Here is a 19,167-nt window from a genome sequence, read left to right as displayed (position 1 = left end):
CGCGCTATCTCAGAGTGTCACTTGACACTTGGTCCTCGGCAACAGGTAGCTACAGCAACGAATTACGGTTTTCAAACCGTAATTCCTCGGGTTTGATTTCGGCAGACGAGAAGATAAACAGCCAAACAGGAATGGCACAGGTAATAATCGGTAGTAGAGATGAATGATGAATAATGCACAATGAATGGTGAATATTAAATAATGGCCAATGGCTAATGGCTAATCGTTAATGGCTAATGGTTAATCGGCAAACAGAAGTGACCTCGTTCCTTCGAAGTGGAACACGTCTGTTGGACAAAAGAGAAAATATTTAATATAGGACTCACTGTGTAAAGATAAATAAGGGTGAATTGAAAATCCACTTACCGCCGATTGTCGAAGATAAGACCGCTTGCCACAGGAACCAACTTGGAAATGAATATCGGATTGTGAATTTAGAAGGGCTTAGACAAGCGAAGGTTGAAAATAGGGAAGGGATATTGGCTGAAGGATGCCACGCGAAATTGACATTAAATATCCGAGATATTGGGGTTCATTTTCGTAGCGTTTACCAATAGAAAGTAAAGTTTCTACGAAAAACAACTCTTCTGATTTTCTGAGAAGGTAGCTCGGAGATTTCACAATAGGTCCTTTTTCCTTTGTTATTAGGAAAGATTTTTATGTAGCAAAACAAGATAAAAAGAAGAAGAAACATTTGGCGAAGTTATTTCTTTGTTAAAAAAAGGCGTAACAAAACGAAGGTATGCAGGCATGGGCGGCGTGAAAATAGTTTATTAAAGGGAATAATTTAAAGAAATTATGAACATGCTTCAATACATGGAGTAACAAAAAGGTAGGTCCTAAATTAATTCCTATATTTTGATCGATTGGCACGTGATTTTTATGGTATAGTCCTTTTCCATCATATTGATAGCACATTATGTATGCAAATCCTCAACAGGTCAAAAAACCATAGCCATTAAGATGCCGTCAACAATTCATTATCTTTTAAAAAATCTTCTGTAAAATAAGTGTCCACTAATCTCACTATACCTTTTTTGTGCGTAAAAAACGTCGGTATATATGCCACACGATTATTGTTAATTATACACGGGTGATTAACGAGAGAATTCAATGTTTCACGAAATAAATTAATGTAAACAGTAATTTAAAGGTGATTATTGTTTTCTATACAAGTTATCGCCTGACACAAAAAGAATACATTCTTTGAACGATTACCTGGAATTACTGATAAGGCTTAACTAATGATAGTTTAAGTAGTTTTTATGCCACATTACAGCTTATGCCAATAATATAAATTAGAAATTGTTTGCATCTTCCGTTTAGTTTGTAGATGTACATTATTCATGTCTTACCTACCTACGTTTTTGGTGTCGATATTTTGTTATTTGCATTTAAAAATGACGTCGACAACAGGTTTTATTCCGGTTAAATGTATTTTTAAAGGTGCCTTCAGTCTAAGAGAGAAAAATATAATATTAAATGTACACGATGCACTTGTACATCAACGCTCTTTAAGTAATTGTTCGTGAAATCGTTAACATGTGTTCAAATATGACAGGGGTTGGAGAAGCAACAATTTATAGATTCCTAAAAGAAAGAAAAGGAGGAACTGTTTCATCTCCCAAGAAGAGTGGAGGGAGTAAACCCTTGGAAATTAAAAAAAATACATAAAAACATGATAAGACGCAGCGTCCACTCATTTTTTTTAACAAAGAATTTCCAACATTGGACAAAATCCAAACATTAATTAGAGAAAACGAAGAGTTACCAATCATAAGCAACGAGAAATTATGGGGACTATTGAGAGACATGGGATTTCGTTGGCAAAAGAATAGAAGAAAATCCGTTTTAATTGAAAAAGATTACATTGTATGTTGGAGACGAGATTATCTAAGAACTATTAAAAAGTACCGAGAAGAAGGGAAAACAATTTTTTATTTCGACGAGACTTGGCTAAATGAAGGTCATACTGTACCATATCTATGGGTTGATACAAATGTGAAAAGTTCCGGTCAGGCATTCATCGAAGGTGTATCTACTGGAATAAACAATATTCCCGTTGGAAAAGGACGCAGACTCATAATAACCCATATTGGAAACGAATACGGTTTTGTCAATGGTGGATTATTAAGTTTTGCCTCAAAATCATCCAAAGATTACCACGAGGAAATGACTGCTGACGTTTTTGAAGAATATTTTGAGCAAATGTTGGATTTAATTCCAAAAAATTCTGTCATAGTCATGGATAATGCTAGTTACCATTCAAGACTAGCAGAAAAATTGCCAACAACGGCATGGAAAAAAGGAGAGATAATCGAATGGTTGGATAAACACGCAATTGAGTACAAGGAGAATTCGACAAAAAAGGAATTATTACCTATTGTAAGGCAACATAAAGCAGCTTATAAAAAATATATAATTGATGAAATGACATTAAACCGTGATGTAATTATTTTACGTTTACCCCCATACCACTGTGATCTGAATCCGATAGAAAATATATGGTCTCAAGTAAAGGGTGAAGTCGGACGCAAAAACAAAACTTTTAAATTAGAAGACTTACAACAATTATTAGAACATTCCTTATCAAAAGTAACTCCAGAAAATTGGAAAAATGCTGTTAGTCATGCTCACAAGTCCGATAATGCTGGAACCGGTAATAATTAACATTGGTGTTGAAGATTCCTTAGATTCTGAAGAAAGCAGTGAATCTGAAATGGAATTTGATTAAAATAATATTCATTTTTTTACAAATCGGCCCCTGTTACGGCCACAAATTATTTTATATATAACCAATAAAATAAACATCTTACATTTCTTGCAAATTCATTAGTACCTGTTAATCTCCATCACTCCGACACTGGCAACTTTATTTAGGGATTAGTAACCCTCAAAACTATTGTATTCTATTCTGCTTCAACCTTTATACCTGGTGGTCATACTCAATTTAAAATTGTTTTCCTATATACTTCTGTAAACTTGTTGGCAAATATCTATTTTTCATTGAGTCACCCGTATCAACAGTTTAGGGATTTGCATACATAATTTATTGTTTTATTACTCTCTCATACATAAAAATACACTATAGTCAGTGTTGGGATCAACTTAGAACGAGATCCTACAGCATATACAAGGGATAATACGAGGAAAATAACAATACCATATATAAAAGGATTATCGGAAAAGCTTAAAAGGATAGGAAATAAATTCAACATTTCAACAACATTCAAAACAACAAACACGTTGAGATCTAGTTTGTCCAAAACCAAACCTAACAATGAACAAGAAAGGACAAAGAATTGCATTTATAAAATACCTTGTGAATGCGATCAGTTTTATTTAGGTGAAACATCAAGGCCATTAAATGTTAGAATAAGTGAACATCAATCCTATATTAAAAATAGAGAATTTGATAGATCTCAAATATGTAAACATGCATGGGATAATGAACATAGGGTTCAATGGAATGATTCAAATATAGTCCTAAAAGAAACGGATGGTAAAAAGAGAAAAATCAAAGAAGCGGCTCTAATTATGCTAAATGAGACCAATTGTGTCGCGAATTCCTCGGCAGAATGTAGTAGGATCTGGTTACCCATATTGAAAGAGGAAGTTATTAAGAAGAAAATACCAGTATTGGTAAGTCAGTAACATATAGAGAATACATCATTTATATTTTTTAAATAACAAACATATAAAGTCGGAATTTGGTATTTATTGAAGGTAAACTAAATGCACGATCAGATACTTACCATGTCGGGATAGTATTGTGAGGTTTTTTTCCTGGTTTTTCCCTCATAATTTACTATGGAATCACTAACAGGAGAATTTTACTGTCATCATGGCATGTATTTGTCTTTTTAAAGACGAATTACATGTTATGATCTTTTCTGACGGATATTCTCAAGTTAAAGTTGATTTCATGTAATCGAATGAACTATCTTATAAGTAAAGTCGTCCCAGGAACGCAACTCAACAATATTGGCAATATCATTTTAAAGTCGTCTACTTTAAAATGTATAATGTATGTCTGAATTGTCAATATAGATGAGTCAGATAAAATTAAATTATTAGAAGAATTTTTCACTAAGTAACAAAAACAAAATTTGTTTAATTTACTAATGTTTGTATTTTGAGAACGATTTCCGAAGTGGAAATTGAAACGTCAATAAACGTATTTAACCTTTAATTGTGGCTTATTCCCAGTTAAATAGTAATTAGTCATTACATTTTATCATAATGTGCACATTTGAGGGGAAGAAACCTTTACGCAAAATGTGTATCATCACCAAGAGTGTACCAAAGTTCGTGGAAAAGGTCTATGGCAAACAATGTGATATTTATAAGAGAACGCTCCAGCCCATTACAGTAACGAAGTAGCGTGGACTTGTACGGGTAGCTATTTTCGACAGCAGACTCAATAAGACTCGAGACGAAGAAATGAAGGACGACAAAGAGGAATAAAGATGGAAAGACCCGATCAACACTCGTTCCGACAAAAAGCGAAAAGTGACTAATCAACACTTAGATACGGGAAATAATAGGTCTGACCCAGATCAATACTGCAAAATCGGGTACGGAACTGCCCCTAGATTAACAGAGGGCAGGTCGAGTTCTCACTAGATCAGCGCACTAGCGGAACTCGATTCTCTGCAAGCAGCTAGCTATTTAATTCAACCAAGCCTGTGAGGCATGTTCACCCCGAGGAATTACGTTCGGGTGTAACAATTCATTGGAGCGGGGTGTATTAACCCGAGTAAAAACAGGAGTACCTCCATGATTCCCTGACCGATTCAAATTCAGGACAGCGTGACGCGCTTTGTTCCTGTTATCCTCTAGTGACTTGTCCGTGAATCTAAAATTGCTTGCTTGGGCCTCAAGCTTATTTGTCTGTTTGGGCCCTACGTGCCCGGGGTTTTTGTGTTTATTTTTATGGTTGGCTTTCGCATGGTTTTTAATAGTGTTTTTTAATTTTTTTTTGTAGGTCGTTTTTTATATTTTTTTGTTAATTTTTTTTGCAGGATGTCTATATATAAGGTTCTGTTGTTGTTCCTATGGTTCTTAGCCCCTTGGGGTCCATACAGTGCGGCAATTTGCAATGTTTGTCGAATAATTAAAGCTATCGAACTATCCTCTGTTGGTTTGTTTGTTTATTTTTCTCTCTGGAGTTTTTGTGTTCTCTCTGGTAACTACTCGATTCTCTCTTGTGGCGTACGCTGTTTTATACGGTCCTCGGCCTTCCATCTCCTCCTAAGAGGAACTTATTGTGGGAGTGCGTTTGTACGCAGCGCTGACGAAATGTGGCGATGCACATCATTACAGACTTTGATTTGAAAGATCTGCTATCCATGATTCTTTCTTGATTAATTTATCTGCCTTGAAGGGTTTTTTCTTGACATTTTGAACAATTTCTCATCACTAATCTGTGTGATCTTTTGATCTTCGTTCGATTCGTGTCTGATCGCAGTCACTTGCTCGTTTAACGTGGCTTATCTATATAATTTTTAATGATTTTCTCGGGTTTTTTCTCAGAGTGTACAGCTTACTAGGTAGTAATTGGAACAATGTGTTGGTGACTAGTTCCGAGTCTTCTACTAACTTTTTTAGGATGTCTCCCCTCTCGGTGCTGATTCCAAGTCCATGTGCTCCGATATACTGTGTCTTATCCTTCAGCTCCAAGCTTGGCATTAAAATCTCCTAAAAATTAAACAACAAAAATGGTATCCGAGTATAAATTAAACAACAGTAAGGACAAAATTCATTTTCGTCTCTATTGTGAAGTTTTTACCACATTGTTTAGTATTTTTGTGTTTAACCTCTACATATCGTTTCTGGTTGGCAATATTTTATATTATATATTTTGTTACAATTTTGTATCACCAGATATAAAACTCCCCGTTTATTTTTGATCGGTGACTAATAACCAACATATTATAGTTTTTATCTCCCTGTCAAAGCGTCAGTTATGACCTACTTAGATTAAATTCATCTTTTTCCGTTTGCTCGACGCCTCAAAGACATCATGTCTTTGTCGCCGTCGTTTTCTAGCTGCGAAAAGCAGAAAAAGCAGCACTGCTCTATTTATACACATACCCTCAGGCTCAAACCAGTTCCAGGAACATTTTTCAATAGGATCTCGTGATATTCTCGATCTCAATTTGTGAAAGGATCTTAAACGTCTTTTAAAACGTACAGTTCCACAAATTGATTCTTACAATTGAGAAAAACCCGGAAAAGATACTGAAACTTTTTAGTTTTGCAGCACTCGGATTCAACGGTATTACTTTTTATGCCGTTTGTAATTCATAGGGATCTTACAAGTCAATGGCGCACATTAGGGACCTTTATAAGTGAAGTCATAAGTTTTATATAAAGGGTGTTCCGTAATGGAATTTAGTTTTTGAATAAATGAAACTCCGTTACCCTACATGTTAAAATAAGTTTAATTAAAAATTTTAAATCAAAAGACATGCGGATTTTAATGTTTTAATAAAAGGTCTTTTAAATGTTGACCGTCTTGTTCCTGGCACTGCTCCAATCTGGATCTTAAGCTAGCAAAAACTCGTTGACACATATTCACAGGAATGTTCCCAATAGCGTCTCGAATACGATGTTTTAACTGTGCTCTGGTTGCTTGGGGTCAGTATATACCACACTCTTTAGGTATCCCCACAAAAAAAGTCCAGCGGAGTTAGATCAGGCGATCGTGGCGGAAAGGGGATGTCACCGCTTAATGCGATGATGGTGCCTGGAAACAATTCTCTAACCACGTTCATCGAGAGAATAGCTGTATGTGGTGTGGCACCATCTTGTTGGAACCAGGTGCCGTCTTCATTGTAACCCGGAAAATTCTGTAGTTCGGGACGCAAGAAAATTTCTTACCATGTCGACATACCGCTCGCTGGTTACACTTACATTGCGTTCATTTGGATCTTCAAAGAAATATGGCCCAATTACTCCGTGTGCAGACATGCACTTTTTTAGAATGGAGTTGCCTCTGGTGTAATTGTCGTGGATTCTCATTAGCCCAGTGTTCACAAAACTGACGACGAGCTATGGTGAACGAACCATCGCCTTTAAAGTATGCCTCCAGCATATAAGGCTACTGACAATACTGACAATGAATTCTCTTCATATCCGCATGATTCTACGATTCTACGACTTAGTGGTACGACTTCATACAATTGCACAGGGTCGGCATAAGGCTCATTTGAAAACTAAATTTTATTATGGAACACCCTTTATATCAAGACAACGACGTTCATTATTTGTTAAAACTTTGTTAAAAAAAACAAAAACAAAAAAGTTTATGAATTAGTAGTAAAAAAGTATTACTTTTACTAGATCAAATCAACAAAATATTTAACAACATGTTTAATAAATTAAATTTTCTGAGTTTTTTGTGATTCTTTTCTATATTTTTTTAGGAAGTAAAACTTCTCACTTGTGGATCTTCTTATCACGCACTAATGTCTACGGTGTAGTCATTGATTTTTGTTTTTTTTTCTCACTCACCTTTATGAAGGTCCAAAAAAATCATCCCTATCAATACTATTGAAAGATGTCTTTATTTTTCATATTGTTTGAAGAACTGAAACAATGAATTAATAAAAAAAAAAGAAAAAAGACATGCTATCATATCAATATTATGGAATATGCTATGAATATGCATTATATTTATTATACTCTGTATAGTAAATTACATAGAAATTCGGTGACCTTGGTTCTGGTGATTTATGAAAAATATTTATTTTAACAGTTCCTTTCCTCAAATTAACCCGTCCACTTGGTTGTATAATTAGATCATGCTTTCTAAAATGTTCTGAGCAGACCATAGCAGTTTTGGTTATTTGTTCTTTATTTAGGCCGAACATAGGCAACCACATACCCAGCCGCTGTTGATTCTTGACTGGGAACCTGCATATTATATTTCATTAAAATTAATATATTTATAGCAATTATATTGTAGATTAGAAAAAATAAATAAATGTATTTATAATACTACAAAATTTACTTTATTTCACAAAATTAAACTTCAATTCATGTCAAGAATTAAGTAATATCACATCCCTGTACTACGCTCATGGACGTAATTCCAATGTTTATAATACTCATATGAATGAAATGACAGTTCTGGATGTAAATATGCAGAGTTCTCCTGCTACAACACAGTTACGCACCATTAGGACACTTAACTGTTAACGATTGTTTAATTCAAATTTAAAATATATTAAAAAATTCACTAAAATGTCACAAATAAGGACATTTTCAACTCAAAGGTAAACAGTACAACGCCATGTTCCTTTTCCTCAAATTGCTATGATTGGTTGATATTACCAATGATGCCAAGTTTCACAAAAAGTTAAGATTATCATAATATATTTTCTTTTAATAAATTTATGTTTTTCTTTTAATTCTTTGGTTGTGAAATGAGTATATCTAAAAATAGTTAATACTAACTAGGTAATACATTTTTATGTATAAATTAAAAACAAATTATACTAAAAATCGAAAATTATTTCGAAGATTGACTTGAAAAAAAAATAATATGACAACGTCAAATTAGGGATTTGTGCCTATGACTGTGACGATCCCATGACTTCATGTAAAGATGTAAATAGCCCGGTCCATCTTTATTTATACGTCCATGATTCAAGCGTTTATTAGTCGAAAGCGCTCAGCTAGGAAATAAATTTTTACGCACTTTTTTGTTAAAAATTGACATTTTCACTTGCGAATAAGTCGAAAAGTATTGACTTTCAAAAAAAATATATAGGACAAAAGTTGCTTAAAATTGGTTAATATATTCAGTCCAGGTATGATTTTTAATAAAAAAAATTTTACTCCCGAGAAGGGGTGGCATCCCCCAGGGTAAAAGCATCCTACTGCACAGGGTCAACTTTGAAGTTGAGAGTAAGTAGAACCTATAGGCAAATTTTGGTACAAATTGGTGCACGCTCAGAAAATGATTCGGGAAAATAGTCATTGACTGGACTATTAAATCCTGTTGGTTGATTTTTTAAAGGAAAGCCATATAATTGGAAAAAGTGGACACTCAATAGGTTCAATTTAATATTATGAGGTGTTCGTCAAATTCCTATACAATAGGTACTTTACGTAAATGTATCCAAGCACCGGCTTCGATTCTACAATCATATATTTAAAAGACTCCGTGGCGCAACGGTAGCGCGTCTGACTCCAGATCAGAAGGTTGCGTGTTCAAATCACGTCGGGGTCAAACTTTTTGTTTTTAAAAAATACTTTTATATCCAAATTGAAATAAATGTTGATCATTTAAAATTGTTTCTATTTTGTTTAATAATAATTTAATGAGCAATGACTAAGAATCGATAATAAATTCCATGAATGTGATTTTAGATCTTAAGGAATTATTAGATGTCTAGGTATTAATTTTATTGACTATAAATTAATAATTACAGTATATATTTTTGAAGCAAAGCATCTATACTGGCGTTGTATTTTTTCCTCTATAGTAAAATGCTGAAGCGAGCGTTACGGGTACCGTCACGAAATAACGGTTCTTCACATCGATTCATTATTCTCGATCAATTCGTTTCTATAAGTCCGACAAGAAATGGAACAGAAACATAGGCTTTCAGCAACGACATAATCCACAAACTACAAAATCACATACCTATTATTAAAATAAGATGAAGATTAAAGTAAGCGGCTGTATATAAAAACATCGTGTTAAAATGAGACTGGGCTAGACATACAGAAAGAATGAAGGACAACCGATGACAAAGCTAACTATTGAATGGCGACCATGGCATACAAGAGAATAAGAGGCAAATTCAAACCAGACGGACTGATAATATCAAACGAATTACGAGTACTAGTCACGAATGAATGCAAAAAACAGCCAACAACGAATGACATCTGAAGGAGGTTTATATGCGATATTCTATGAATGGAACAGCTGTTAGATAATAATGATCTTGTAAAACCTACCTATATTACCAGTGGGGCTGGGGGTGCTATTGTAAAAGCCCCAACTAGTAATTCCAAGGATTGGCCAATAGTTGCTTTGCAATATTTTCGCTACGCAACCGCTTTCTGTTTAGTTTATAAAAATTTGATCACCATAATATACTCAATTACTAGGACAAGATCTAATGATTCATTTGCAAATTCAGTATTATTTTAAAATAAAAAAGTTTGACCCCGACGTGATTTGAACACGCAACCTTCTGATCTGGAGTCAGACGCGCTACCGTTGCGCCACGGAGTCCATACCGATTTTAAGAGTGGCTACTCTCCAAACCCACGGACTTTTAAGACAGACTTAAAATGTGGAGTGTCTTTTAACATAAATAATAATTAATAACACAAATGGGTGTAATGTAAGATTTTGAAGAATAATAAAAATAAAAGTAACTAAAGGACTAAAGCAAGGATGCAATATATCACCTTTACTGTTTAATTTATATATTGAGGCAACCCTCCAAAATTGGAAAAACCATTGCCATGGAATGGGAATCCCATAGGAAATGACGTACTGTTCTCCCTGAACTTTGCGGATGACCAAGTCGTCCTAGCTCAAAATTCTTATGATCTAGAATTTACGATTAAGCGTCTATATAGAGAATATGTAAAATGGGGGTTAAAAGTCAGCATGAAGAAAACAGAATATTTAGTTATCAATTCAGATGCAAGGTTTGGGAAACCAAATCAAACAAGTGGAAAAATTTAAATATTTAGGTGCACTCATTGATAAGAACGGCTTTGGAGAAACCGAAATTAAACACCGAATTAATTAGGGACGTAAAATTGTAGAATGTCTGAACTCCTTATGGTGGGATCGCAAAATTTCCAAAAGGAATAAAAAAGAATTGGGAAAACCATGGTTTTTTATGGCTCTGAAGTATGAACAATTAATGCAGACCTGAAGAGAAGATTGTTGGCAGTTGAAATGAATTATTTGAGAAGAAGTGCTACAACATCAAGGCTAAAAAGGAAGACCAATGAATAACATGAATGCTACAGAAACGGTCATTGACAGAATAGAAAGAAGAGGTTTAAAATGGTTTGGACTCCTATTGAGAATACCTGACGAACGTTGGCCCCAAAAACTTCGAAGATGGAGGATGGAAGTTGGATCCTGTAATATGTATGAGAATAATAAATTTCATGCTTACAAAATTAAAATGGATACGCAATTTCCTCAAAAACTAATTTTTTGGGCAGACAAGTTAGGTAACTATATCGTAGGGTGAATATTGATTGATGGTAGTTTAAATTATAAAACTTACCTAAATATATTCGAGATCGAGTTAATGATGTAATTACAAACCACCCGTAATACGGAGCTACTACGACCCACTGCACCGTTAGAGTACATCGACCTGTTTGGGCAAGTAGTCACCAAGATCTCGTGATTTATTCTTATCAGGGTTTTTATATTAGACAAGGTGAAAAGCTTGGATTTGTTCGGAAAAATATTCCCATGAGATTTTTTTTGCATAATCAGTTTCATGAGATACCCCAAAATAAGGTTCAAGAGGTCTCCAAGGCAAAAAGTTGTTTAAATTTTTTTAACAAATTGTAACAATCAACAATTTTTTTCGGTCCGGACAAATTTTGATGGCTCAAAAATATAAATAAATCAACTAAAAGACATTATTTTTGAATTAACCAAGGATCTAAATTCAAGTTCAAACCTTGTTCTATCATTTCCCCCATAAGTATTGTGGGCCTATTTTATTTTAAAACATTGTTTCTTCTATAATATGTATATGGTGACTTACAATCCAAAGTGTATCAGTCGCAATCAGATACATTTGACCAACTACGCCAGATAATTAAGTCATTATTATAGTTTATTCTGGTATTGATACAGATACAGTATTGATTAAGAGATATTGCAAAATGGTAGAGAGGAAACAAAAAATAAGTTGTATTAGAAAGAATTGGGGGGGGGGGTGGGGGGTTCGATGAGTGTTCTTGTTTATTTATTCATATTAAAATTGTTATTAACATTAGCGCTGAAAATAGAATATGTTTTTAGTACAATATAGGAATTTTTGATTTGAGTATAAATCTTGTTGATCGATTCCTATGTAATGCCAGATATCATTTTTTGGGAGGAGAAATCAATAAAATATGTTATCGGTTGATTTATATCATATATACAGTGCATTCATAAAGTGTGGAAACCGTGTATTATCTCGTGACTTGATTATTTTCAGAGTTAAAGCTCTAACAGGTCAATTTTTATTTGTTTTTGTAAAAAAAAATAACTTTTACCCCCACTATCTCAGCAAATCTGAAGTCATCGATCATTTTTTTAAATAGAAAGGCAGACATTTTTTGTTGTACCTTTTGTCATTTTTAAACCCAGACTTTTGTTTTAATTTGCTCATTTTGTTTCGCCTGTTGTGCATCAGTGTCAAGATTTCGTCATTTACATATTGTTGTTTCCGTTTATTATAATAATAATATATGATCTGATTCCAGTGGTCTTCGATGAAATATTTTTCTCCCGCTTTCTGGAATTCAGTGTAATATTTTGGCTATTATTTGGAATACACAGGGTGTTGAGTCTGTTAGTCGGTTTTACAAACAATTAGGCAAAATCTAAGTGTGGTGCCAATAGTACGTTAGATATTCAGAGAAAGATATTTGTTTACAAGGAAGGTGATTGAAGATGGTCATAAAATAAATTATTTGACCCCGACGTGATTTGAACACGCAACCTTCTGATCTGGAGTCAGACGCGCTACCGTTGCGCCACGGAGTCAGTTTATTACTCGTATTATATGTAAAGAGAAATGACTACTGTTCAACGTCACGAACAAATAACACATTTTTCTCTCTTTTTATTTATGCTAAACATCACGTTTTAATCTATAACTTTATACATTAGTGTATTAATACCACAAAAACTTAAAAACTGTATATAACTGTAATTTGGATAAGTAAAATCGATAAAAAAGATATCAAATCAAAATGTATTCAACTTATATGAAGAAAAACGCAGATTAAAGCAAGTAAGAGAGATCTGATTAATACTAGATCATTAGAAGAGTTAAGGCACGTTACTAAAACCACATAATAATAATAATAATAATAATAATACAGCAAATGTCACTAATCGACATTCACTTTTGGACAACAAATTAAAAAGTACCGAATTGAGTATGTTTGGGCTGAGTTAGGAGCTAAGAAAAATAATAACAGAATTAATGCATCTTTGGCGGCAACTTTACATCTTATACGAGATAACACAATATGTTTTCACAAGAAAGCAAAGCCATGAAACAAATGGCGGATATGAAGTATGTAATGCTGGTCCATTAAATAATTAATTAAATTTTGATGAGAAATATCCAGAGAACTAGTGTCGGAATAAAAATAATAAGTATTTGATGAAAATGCTCGGAAACTGTTTTTATTTAGGCATGACTGCCTTTTTTTCAATGTGCCTCCAATTGCCAGCTTCAATAGGGTCGGTCAGATGTTCTTCTACTTTTACTTTTATTGTGATGTTTTTGTAGATATTTTCGATCGTTTTGATTATTCGTAGAGGTATCTCTCTTGCGTACAATAAATGAATAACGTCCTTTATTTTGACCAGATCAAATGCCTTCTTAAGGACCACAAAACATAAATATGCCGGTTTGTTGCATTTGCTCATTGTAAATATGGCGTCGATGCATGATCTTCCCGACCTAAAACCTTGTTCTTCTACTGCTAGTGTTATAATTTGATTCATTTTAGTTGCTATCAGTTTGGTTGTTAATTTTAGTGTTATGTTTAATAAATTAATTCCTCTGTAATTTTCCGGCTCTGATCTTCTTTTTAAAGAGATGCATTAGGATGCTTGGGATCGAAAGAAGTCTGTCCATATTTCCTTTTGAATGTGTTTCGTTTTTATTAATTCGTTCATCTCTTTTTTTTTTGTCTTCTGATCATTCTCCATATTTCTTTTTGTGTTCTGTAGAAGTCGTTTTGAGAATCTCTGCCAGGGTTTCCCTTTTATTTGTCTAATTAACGTATTCGTTTCATTTCTGATTCGTTTATAGTGGTTGTATGCCTGTTGTGTTCCATATTGTAAAAAGACTTTCTTCTTTCTTCACATTTTGTCTTCACTTCCTCTGTATACCATGAGGTTTTCTCTTTTTGATATGTTGGTGTTCGTTACTTTTTTTTATCCAAGTGATTCTGTAGCTGCGTTAATTATGTTATTTTTGAGTTTTTCTCAGCCATCTTCTCTAATATTCTTTTTCTGTATAAGTATTCCGTGGATTCCGTATTTAGTCCTTCGACTTTGATTTTTGTTTGTGTTGGCGTTGCGTGTGAAGTATTTCATGTTGATTATTAGTTTAAATAATACTAGGCTATGATCGCTACCTACATCTCCTGAGATGAGGCATCTGAGGAAACTGTTTTCTTCGGAATCAATTCGGAAACCAAAGACTACTCAAACCAGCAGTAAATATAAAAATAAATTCGAGAAGATTGCTGAAATCGTAACCTTCATTAATATATAATCGTAACCTTCATAAATTAATATTTAGATTAGAAATATCCTTTGACTACTGTTGTCGGAATGAAAATAATAAGATGATCAAAGTCTAGATAAAAACAAAGGATGATTAGTTTCTCAAACTAATCATAGTACAAGCTTAACACAAAATTTTGAACACAAAACAACAGCTTAAAGCATGAAAATAAAAAGACAAACAATTTGATTTTAGTGCTAAAATTACGCTAAGGTTTCAGTGAGATATCTTGTTTTTTATTCTGTAAGTTAGTGTTCAAGAGCTGCAGGGATTATTCTCTGACTGTTATACATGTGTTATTTATTCCTTTTTGATTTCTATAAACATCGAAGCGAGTAAACCTAAATGTTTTACTCAGGATAAAACAAAACCATTTGACCCCGACGTGATTTGAACACGCAACCTTCTGATCTGGAGTCAGACGCGCTACCGTTGCGCCACGGAGTCTGTATGCTACTCTAGTCATATTATTAGGTAGTAGCTAATGCTCCATAATACGTAAAAAATTAATAATTTCTTTTGTTTTAGTATACTTTCCACAAGATAAATAAAATTTGTGTAGTTGGCTATATACAAAGGATTTTTAAATAAATCTTTAAAGTATACTTTCTTTAGCGACTATATATTTGATTACCATCTGTGTCGACCTGAGACTACGAGTCTGAGCTCTCTAATACTTTGCGCAATACAATTAGGGTTAGGTATTCCTGACACGGCGCCTCCCAATAGCCAGTAGGGAAAGTCCTATGAATAAGGAATAACCAAATAAATACCTGTGGGTCAACTAACATGATATAGGAGCTGCAGTTATGTCATTAACTATGAATTTCTTGATTGAACATAACACAAAAATCAGAAATCACACACGCACAAACGTTAAATAAACATACGCATTTATACACAACCGGTTCATCATATGGTGACATTTTTATTGCGATTATTGGGCTCCCCAATACCGAGATGTAAGAACACCGTGCCCAAGGGAAAAGTGTTGCTTAAGCGGTTCCCCAGAGAGCAAAATCTGGGGGATTATGGCCTTATATCCTAACTGTGGGAACAAAATTAACATAGGGCAAAAAGAGATGGATCAGAAAAAGACTCAAAAATGAGTAACTCTTCTGAGCCTACAAATAAAAATGTAAAGGGAAAGATCTTTTATTTACCCTATCTAGGTCTTAATAACCTTAAGTATAAAATCAAATTAATTTCGAATGCTCTTATTTTCTAACCTTCCGATTGACAATGTTAAAAAATTAGAGGTTGTGGAATAAATATTTATTGGCAGCTAATAAATAACCAAGTATACACTCGACGAAACTTCAAACAATGACTTAACGATTTTATGAGGTGAATATTCTGATTAGACTACACATTAAAAATAATCCTAATTTATAAGCTCACAAATAAAACACCAATTCATCAAAAAGTCAATTGTATTGCACTTTATAAGTGATACCTTTGAACCTAGACGCTTACACAAATACAATTTGAACTAGAAAGTATTGCAATAGAATTTATCAATTAATCCAGTTCTAAAGGAGTATAAATAACCTCTCATAATTATAGTATATAATTGCAATCATAAAACAGCTGCGTCTAAATAAACATCACTATAAGGCCATGGACTTCTCGCGACGTCCAGATATGTACGAAAATTTTTGGGAGATACTCCAACATACCAAGTCACCTAGGGCTCGATAACACGGAAAGAGTCCCACCAGAGCTCAATCCTTTTGATACCGTAGGTATCTGGGATGATTGAATTTTCCCCTTAGAGGGAGTGTGAGCCGTATTGCTAAATCTGGATAATAATAATGGGTAAACCTCTCCACGGGCGACATCCCAATGAGGTCAGTCAAGACCATATCGACAATATAGCGTCGAACTATTGGCTGATATAAGGAAACATGTTCCCTGAAACAGAAGGTTCATTACTCGCCATTCAGGATCAGGTAATACCAACCAAAAATTACCTGAAATAATATCGTCAAAGACCCTTAGGTCCAAAATGACAGATGCCGATATGGATGTCAACCTCAAGAAACCATCCAACATCTTACCAGGGACTGCCAGTCATTTGGTACAACTGAATATAAGGAACGGCACGACTCATTAGGAAAGATCCTTCATCAAGAGATAGCCATCAAACTTAGACCAAACAAACCATCTCCCATATTATCAATACGTTCCTGAAAGTATACTTGAGAATGACAACTACAAGGTATACTGGTACCGCACTGTACTCACAGACCAAACAGTGGTACATAATAGACCAGATCTCATACTAGTTAATAAACTAAAGAGGCAAACAACACTAATTGATGTGGCGATACCCAACAACAATAATCTTCGTGTTAAACAGAACGAAAAGATCGCCAAGTACAGGGATCTGGAAATTCAAATACGAAGACAGTGGAGAATGGAAAGTACCCATATAATACGTATTATTTTCTCTACTACTGGAGTCATTCCGAAGATCCTCCTAGAAAACATAAAAAAGTTAGGTTTGAATAAACTTCTCTACAAGACCATACAAAAAGCTGTACTACTCTCAACGTCCAGATGTGTACGAACATTTTTGGGAGATACTCCAACATACCAAGACACCTAGAGCTCAATAACATGGAAAGAGTAGTCGAGTGATCAATCCTTTTGATACCGTAGGTATCTAGGATGAGTGAATTTTTGGCTTAGAGGGAGTGTGAGCCGCATGTCTAAATCTGGATAATCATAATATTATTACAATAAATTGTATAAAGTGAAATTAGGAAGTTAAGATTAATATGAGATTACAAATTAAGCGTTTAATTTGTGATTGAACACCCAATCAGGACAGAATCTGATTCGGATCGATTAAAGTAACAAAGTAAGTTTACTCTGGGTGTCTGGATATACGAGTACTGGTATTGAAGGGAACGAAAAAGCGGACCTACTTGGTAGGAAAGAAGCAATAGAAACATTTATTGGACCAGAACGTTTTGTTGGCATAGCAAAAGAATGATGTGAGACTGGGTGTAATTGATGATTCGTAACTACTGCTACGAACAAGTAGGTCTTTTATACATGAACTTTAAAAGAGGTGATCCACAGATCTAGTAGATATGAATGGGAATGATCTACGAATTATCCTATTTTTCATAACAGAACACTGTCGCCTCAAGGAACACATAATTAAAATATGACTGACAGAAAGTGCAGATTGGCGATTTTGTTCGACTGAAGACAAGACGGCGGAACACTTTCTCTGCAATTGCCCTGGGTTGGATAGGATAAGTCTTAACATATTTGAGCATTATCAACTCGAGCCTTACGACTTCGTACAATTGTCGCCAAAGGCTATAATATATGTTTTTAAAAGGACTGGCTTGAAAGGACATCTTTAACCTAATGCTGAGCCACAATAGATCTCTTAGGTCGAGTGAAAGGGTTATTAAATGCCCACTTACATTAAACCTAACTCCAGTCATGATCTTCAGTCACAGTAAGGCAGCTTCGACAGTACGTACTGTTGCTATGATGGCAAAATAAAAGGTCTATGGCATGGTGTCTGGGAGTATATGTATAACAGATATCATAGTCAATAATACAGTCAGTCTCGAGGACTTGTCTAATAGGCAATCGAAGATGGACGATCTGAACCGATTGATTGTAGTACGACCGGTGTAGAACAGACGGCTTGCACAGGAGAAGAAATATTTTGATTGTAATTTTACTAAACTTCGTATTGTACAATGTATTGAAATTTTATGTATTATCAAAAACTTCGCATTGTAATACTCTAATAATACCAAATATTATAAACTAAAAAGTCTCAGTCTTAGTTTTCAAAAAGTATAGTTTATGGTTATTATTTATAGCAAATATATATATATATATATATATATATATATATATTTCTAGTACTAGAAAATTCCTAGTCATATATTATTTGTCGTCTTTCCACTATTTCGAGAAATATCCAAGTTGCATGAGAATGAAAATGAAAGATTTATGAAACGGGTAGTAGCTATGAACAACTTAAATGTTTTATCACAATTTCTCATGTTCAGGACAAAACATAAAATCATTTGACCCCGACGTGATTTGAACACGCAACCTTCTGATCTGGAGTCAGACGCGCTACCGTTGCGCCACGGAGTCTGTTTTTAAAAATACTTTAATATTTTAAGCCCATTATTTGGTAATGGGTAGTATAAAATACCTACACATGAATTTTTCACATGAGTTTTAATTTAGAAAATGAGTAATTTCGAATACCGTAAACATTTATTTATAATACACTTCTCCAAGAAATTAACGCACCACTTTGAAATATTGAAATATTTTATTAGCGTTAATAAAAATTTCCATTGTAATGTTATATTTTGCAAGCCCCTTGTATATGCTATTCGTGCACTCTATATTTATTGACTGTGTTTTATCGCTATAGTTTTTTTTGCAACAAAACAAAAAGAAGCAAAAAATGTACTAATTCTATAAATATATTAATTTCCAAGTGTTCACGAATTTTATTCGGCTACTGTTTAATTGTTGATTATTGTTATAGAGCGTTTCACGTTAAGAAAATAACATTGCGGAGATAGGGCCATGTATTTCTTATGGACGATAGAAGCGCAGCGATGCACTCTGAGATAGCGCG

The 19,167-nt window shown here is 34.1% G+C and overlaps 5 non-coding genes across 5 annotated transcripts; 1 reads left to right on the top strand and 4 right to left on the bottom strand.

Annotated features, from left to right (window-relative positions):
• The first annotated feature begins 9,169 nt into the window (after positions 1 to 9,169).
• On the top strand, positions 9,170 to 9,241 carry TRNAW-CCA (transfer RNA tryptophan (anticodon CCA)). The gene has a single exon. It is a non-coding gene; the product is annotated as a tRNA-Trp (tRNA).
• A 942-nt stretch (positions 9,242 to 10,183) lies between these two features.
• Positions 10,184 to 10,255, bottom strand: TRNAW-CCA (transfer RNA tryptophan (anticodon CCA)). Its single transcript has one exon. It is a non-coding gene; the product is annotated as a tRNA-Trp (tRNA).
• Positions 10,256 to 12,691: 2,436 nt separating this feature from the next.
• On the bottom strand, positions 12,692 to 12,763 carry TRNAW-CCA (transfer RNA tryptophan (anticodon CCA)). Its single transcript has one exon. It is a non-coding gene; the product is annotated as a tRNA-Trp (tRNA).
• Positions 12,764 to 14,903: 2,140 nt separating this feature from the next.
• On the bottom strand, positions 14,904 to 14,975 carry TRNAW-CCA (transfer RNA tryptophan (anticodon CCA)). The gene has a single exon. It is a non-coding gene; the product is annotated as a tRNA-Trp (tRNA).
• A 3,621-nt stretch (positions 14,976 to 18,596) lies between these two features.
• Positions 18,597 to 18,668, bottom strand: TRNAW-CCA (transfer RNA tryptophan (anticodon CCA)). Its single transcript has one exon. It is a non-coding gene; the product is annotated as a tRNA-Trp (tRNA).
• Between the last annotated feature and the right edge of the window lie 499 nt (positions 18,669 to 19,167).

Source organism: Diabrotica undecimpunctata, unplaced genomic scaffold (genome assembly GCF_040954645.1).
Source record: "Diabrotica undecimpunctata isolate CICGRU unplaced genomic scaffold, icDiaUnde3 ctg00002661.1, whole genome shotgun sequence".
Lineage (NCBI taxonomy): Eukaryota > Metazoa > Arthropoda > Insecta > Coleoptera > Chrysomelidae > Diabrotica > Diabrotica undecimpunctata.
This window is presented reverse-complemented; position numbering and strand designations above follow the sequence as displayed.